Consider the following 6,308-nt stretch of genomic DNA (forward strand, 5'->3'; position numbering starts at 1 on the left):
ATTCTGTGTCTCCCTCTCTCTCTTCCCCTCCCCCACTCATGCTCTGTCTCTCTCTCCTTCAAAAATAAATAAACATTGGGGCGCCTGGGTGGCTCAGTCGGTTAAGTGTCCGACTTCAGCTCAGGTCACGATCTCGAGGTCTGTGAGTTTGAGCCCCGTGTCGGGCTCTGGGCTGATGGCTCAGAGCCTGGAGCCTGCTTCCGATTCTGTGTCTCCCTCTCTCTCTGCCCCTCCCCCGTTCATGCGCTGTCTCTCTCTGTCTCAAAAATAAATAAACGTTAATTTAAAAAAATTTTAAAAATGCATTAAAAAAATAACTAAACATTAAAAAAAAAAAAAGAGTCATACACACCATTGACTGAGCCAGGCAGGCACCCCTATAATTTTGAATTCCCAAGAACCTTTCTTGTTATTTAATTATTAATTCTTCATAGCCTCCAGCTCTTTATAAATGTGATAGTTTCCATTATCTTGCTAAGTATTTCACAAAGCGTTTAGTTATAGATGTTTTGTGTTTCTTTTGTCGCTTTCTTGTTATTATTATTATTTTTTTCTGTATGATGTTTGTTTCTTCTGGGCTTCTTTATATTGTGTGGGCTTCTTTTAAAAAAATTTTTTTTTAATGTTTATTATTTATTTTTGAGAGAGAGAGAGAGAGAGAGACAGCGTGCAAGCAGTGGAGAGGCAGAGAAAGAGGGAGACACAGAATCTGAAGCAGGCTCCAGGCTCTGAGCTGTCGGCACAGCCGAAGTCGGATGCTTAACCCACTGAGCCACCCAGGCACCCCTTGTGTGGGCTTCTTTATTCAGTCTGACCTCTCTTTTTCACAACAGAGGTATGTTAGTCTCCTATGACTGCTGTAACAAATTACCACAAGCTTACATAACACACATTTATTATCTTATAATTCTGGGGGGGTCAGAAGTCTGAAATGGGGACCCGAGGGGGCGACCAAGTCGATTTAGGCTGCTCCCCTTGGGCTCGGAATGGCTGCCACCACCTCCAACCAGTCGCAGGGCATCCTGCAGCTGCTACAGACCGGGAAGGGGGCCACTGAGAAGGTGTCTGAGGCCCACAGGTGAAAGAACCAGAGGCGGAAGCTGGCCAAAGAAGGTCGGCTGAAATTGAACAATACCATCTGTGCAGAGAGGAGTTCAAGGCCAAGAAAGCTGCTGCTCTGGAATCCCACCGCAGGTGCAGCACTGGAGGGGAGAAGGAGATGCAGGAGAGATGACCATCCTCCAGACCTACTTCTAGCTGAATAGGGATGAAATCCTGGACAACCTCTCAGCCTTTGTCTGTGACATCTGGCCAGAAATCCATGAAGACGACTGCATAAATGGACAGGGGAGGAAGGAGCAATTCTGCCTGTGGATTGGCCTTTTGTTTTATTTTATTTTATTTTATTTTATTTTATTTTATTTTATTTATTATTATTTTAGACAGAGGAAGCAAGTGGGGAAGAGGGGAAGAGAGAGGGAGAGAAAGAGAATCCCAAGCAGGCTCCATGCTCAGTGCAGAGTCCAACACGGGGCTCGATCCCACGACCCTGGGATTGTGACCTGAGCCAAAATCAGAAGTCAGGCACTCATCTGAGCCACCCAGGCACCCCGATTGACATTTTAGATGCCTTCACGGAATATGGAGCTTCAGCAAAGCTTGAGTTACATTCTTGCGGAAAGGTATTGGATGATTTCTGGGTATAATACAGTAGGTCCCTTCACTTTTAGGAGAATAGCAAATCTAGCTTCTTTGTACAAACTTAGAGCTTATCCAAAGATTTTCTCCTTTAACCTTATATCTCTTAGAAATGTAATGTGTTTACACTGTTTTTTCTATGCTCGAACAACATATATATTAATACTTTTTCTTTCTTAGATGTAGTAAAAAGCCATTTTTTAAAGAAAGAAAGGGAAGGGCGCCTGGGTGGCTCAGTTGGTTAAGCGTCCGACTTCGGCTCAGGTCAAGATCTCACAGTTCATGGATTCGAGCCCTGTGTCGGGTTCTGTGCTGACAGCTCGGAGCCTGCTTTGGATTCTGTGTCTCCGTCTCTCTGCCCCTCCCCCACTCACGCTCTGTCTCTGTCTCTCTCAAAAATAAACATTAAAAATTTTTTGAAGTTGCCCATAATAAACAGTTACAAAATGACCGTGATATTAGAGCCGATATTCTAGTGGAAGAGACAGACAATAAATAGAATACTAAGCAGAAAAATATCTCAGACACTGATCACCGTTATGGAAAAAAAACTGAATCAGGAGAGGCGGATATATTGCACCTGCTTGAGTGCTATATTCATTTCCTGTGGCTGCCTGCAACAACTCAGTGGCTTAAAACAACACACATTTATTTTCTTACAGTTCTGGAGGTGGGAAGCCCAAACAAAAATCAGTTTCACTGACTGAAATCAACCATTGGCAGGGCTGTGTTCCCTGAGGCTCTGTGGGAGAATCAGTTTCCTTGCCTCTTTCAGCTTCTGGAGCTGTGTTCCTTGTTTTCTTTGGCTCTGCCCCTTTCCTCCTGCAGTGTAGCCTACGTTCTGTGTTACATTGTCTCTGTTTCTGTCCTGCTGTTGGATCTCCTTCTTGTAAGGACATTTGTGATTATACTTGGGGCACACCTCGGTATCTCAAGTGCCTTAACTTCATCACACTTGCAAAGTGTGTTGAACCCAGAGATCAAGGGCTCGGAGGTCTTTGCAGACCATTTTCCAGCCTATCCAGGGAGTGTTGCAATTTAAGTTTTATTTTTTAACTTATTTTAGAGAGAGAGAGAGAGAGAGACAGCATGGGAGGGGCAGAGAGAGAGGGAAAGGGAGAATACCAAGTGGGCTCCACACTGGCAGTGTGGAGCCCAACATGGGGCTCAAATCCAGGAACCATGAGATCAACCTGATGCTGATCAAGAGTGAGATGCTTGGGGCGCCCGGGTGGCTCAGTTGGTTAGGCGTCCGACTTCAGCCCAGGTCATGATCTCACAGTTTGTGAGTTCGAGCCCTGCGTCTGGCTCTGTGCTGACAGCACGGAGCCTGGAGCCTGCTTCAGATTCTGTGTCTCCCTCTCACTCTGCCCCTCCCCTGCTCATGCTCTGTCTCTTTCTACCTCAAAAATAAATAAAACATTAAAAAAAAAAATCTTTAAAAAAAGAGTGAGATGCTTAACCAACAGAGCCACCCAGGTGCCCCGGGAGTATTGCAGTTTAAATCGATGAAAGGAGCTTTATGGAAGGTTTGAGGGAGAGGAGGGAGGGAGCCACACAGAGATCTGGGGGGAGAGCCTTCCAGACAGAGGGAGCAGTGACCATCATCATAATCTCAGTTTCATCATATTCTTGCGTGGCTCGGTTGGTTAAGTGTCCCTCTCTGATTTCAGCTCAGGTCATGATCTCACGGTTCATGGGTTCAAGCCTGCTTGGGATTCTCTTACTCTCTCTCTGCCTCTCCCCCATTTGCGCTCTCTCTCTCTCTCTCTCTCTCAAAATAAATAAATAAATAAATAAACATTAAAAAAAGAGGTATTTTATTAAAAAAATAAGATGTCCTTCCTCCTTTCCCCCCACTTGAATAAAGTAACCAGGGATAGGATGGGGGAGGCCAGAGATGGGGTCTGACCCAGTTGTTGGGGTGGGGGGGGGTCAGGGAGAGCTTCCTGGAGGAGGGGTTGTCTCTGAGACCTGGAGGTGGGTTGAGGAATAGGAATGAGCAAGGGTAGGGTGGGGGAGATGGCATTGTAGGCAGAGGACATCGCTGGAGACAAATAGGAAGCAGGGGAGTAAGCAGCGAGATGGGGCTAGTTACTGCATGGAAAGGCACAAGCCTCTCGGAAATGGAAATGGCAGGTGATGAGGGAGGTGGGGCAAGCTGAGGGCAAAATACAGGCTGGCACCCCCCCCTCCCCAGGTGGAAAATGTGTGATATTCCCCAGACCTCCTGGCTCCCCATGAACAAAGGAAAGGGGTTTAAGTGCTTGCCACGGTGATTGTGGGGAACTAAGGCAAATGAAAACTTAAATTCCCTTGCTACCTCCAGCCCATTGGCACGTCCTTGAAACCGACAGAGTGACCTCCCTCCAGGAGTTCAGCTGCCTGGATGATGACACTTTGCTGGGGGCAAAAGGGAATCTTGGCTTAACATTATCCTGACCCCCCAGGATCCTGTAAATGTATTTCTTTTATCTCAACTGCCCCCAAAATATGCTGGCAATCCTACTCCAAGTTTATGCCCCCCCCCATATACATCGGAAGGGTCTCATGACTGAGTTTTGTTGTTGTTGTTGTTGTTGTTTCTTACAAAAGGTAATAAATGGCGTTTCCCTAGCAACAGCTAGCCCCTCAAGGTCCCGGAAACCTTGCTTCCAGGATTCCTTTAGAGATGTACTATCCCTGACCCCCTCCCCAACCTGAGGGTAAATAATGAGTTACCCCTCACTTCACGACCCCAGTGCAGCTCTTCCTGCCCACGGGCCTTGTCCCGGTGCTTTAATAAAATCCCCTTTTTGCACCAAAGACGTCTTTAAGGATTCTTTCTTGGCTGTCACACACTTAACCGACTGAGCCACCCAGGCACCCCGCTTCCCCAGCCTTAGCCACTGACTGGCTCTGTTTGCCAGTCTCAAGGCACCCCCACGTGACGTATGGGTTCAGAACGCAAATTTGACCGTTTTCCTCCCCGCTGCTTATTTACTCCTTCCACAAATGTTTATTGATGCCCTACTTTGTGCCAGGCACAGTAGCAAGGACTGCAGTATGGGAGTGAACAAAATGGACAAAAATCCCTGTCCTTATGGATCTGACCTAAACAAAATAAATAAGTCAAATATTTAGCATGTCGGGTGGTTAGATGGGCTCCGAAGAAAAATAAAGCAGGAAAGGCAGATATGGTGGGTAGTGTGTGAGGTGTGTGTGTGTGTGTGTGTGTGTGTGTGTAAGGGGTTAAGTTTAATTTGGTGCCACCGAGAGCAAGGACCTGAAGAATGTGAGGACGTCCAGACATATGGACGTCAGGGGAAAGAACATTCCAGGCAGAGGAAAGAGCAGGTGCAAAGGCCCTAAGGTGGGATGTGCCTGGAGTGTTCTGGAAACAGCAAGGAGGATAATGTGGCTGAAATAGAATGAGCTAGGTGGGAGAGGAGGGAATTAGAGAGGGAAGGTGGGTTGGTGTGGGGGTGATGGGGGGGTACAATCGTTACAGTTCTGTAGGCTGCTATCAAGATGTTTGGTCTGGCCCTGCCCACTCCCTCCAGCTACAATCTCTCTACTCTCTCTCTTTGCTTCTCTCCTTCCAGCACGCAAGCTTCCTGTGCTTCCTTCTGGCCACAGAGATTTTGTGTACAATATTCCCTCTGGCTGGAACACCAATACCGTTTCCACTTCTCTCATGTATCCCCTTTGGTACTTTCTCGTACTTCCTGTCTCTATTCAAACCTCATTTCCTCCACAAAGGCTTTTCTGACCACTCCGCACCCCGTTGTCAACAGCCCATTTTCTGTATGTAGCCCCTATGGTTTCCAGAATTTTTCCATCACAGCACTTGTCATACTTGTAACCATATATTCACTTGTAGGTTTAATCTTTGTTCTTTGAGGACAGGAACAGGGGCTGTCTTGGCCACCTTTGTGTTTCCAGGCCCTAGCAGAGTAGAGGCCCCATTTCTATTTGTTGAATAATCACATAAAAGCTGCTAGCATTTACTGAATGCTTAGTATGAGCTAAACCCAGTTTTAACTGCCTTATGTGGGTTTATTTAAGCATCATCTACACTGTAGATAATCTAATTGTTCCTACTTTGCAGGTGAGAAGTTAATTTGACCAAGGTCACACAGCTAATAGACAGTGGAGCCAGGATTTGGCCCCGGGCACTCTGATTCCAGAGTCCACACCTTAGCCGACAAGCCACAGTGCCTTTGCATTACTGCCTGATGGCAAACAGTAGGCGGTCACTAAATGGGAGGAGTTATTTCTCCCCAGAAAAATCTACGGCACAGCAGGGATTTTATAGATGCATGTTTGTCTCGTGCGGCGAAGACATTCCTTAATCGTGGGGTCTGTAGGGGTCCCCAATTTTCCTGTCATTTCCTTTCCACTATTTGCTAGATGAACTACGTAGATGCAGAGAGACCAAACAGTAATGAATGGGAGGGATCGACTATCTCGGTTCTCTCCCTTCAAGTTTTGTTCTTGGCACTCTGCGATCCTCAGCGACGCCTCCGACACCTCCTCTCCCCGGGTCCGCCCCCCTCCCCCCCGCATCGCAGTGCGCACGCGCATTATCCCCCGCCCCAGTAGAGTGACGGGCGGCTTCAGCCAATGGC

The 6,308-nt window shown here is 47.1% G+C and overlaps 1 pseudogene; it reads left to right on the forward strand.

Annotated features, from left to right (window-relative positions):
* Window positions 1–986: 986 nt before the first annotated feature.
* LOC122208896 lies at window positions 987–2,531 on the forward strand (annotated as a pseudogene).
* The last annotated feature ends 3,777 nt before the right edge of the window (window positions 2,532–6,308 follow it).

This window comes from Panthera leo, chromosome E2, assembly GCF_018350215.1.
Source record: "Panthera leo isolate Ple1 chromosome E2, P.leo_Ple1_pat1.1, whole genome shotgun sequence".
Classification (NCBI taxonomy): Eukaryota; Metazoa; Chordata; class Mammalia; order Carnivora; family Felidae; genus Panthera; species Panthera leo.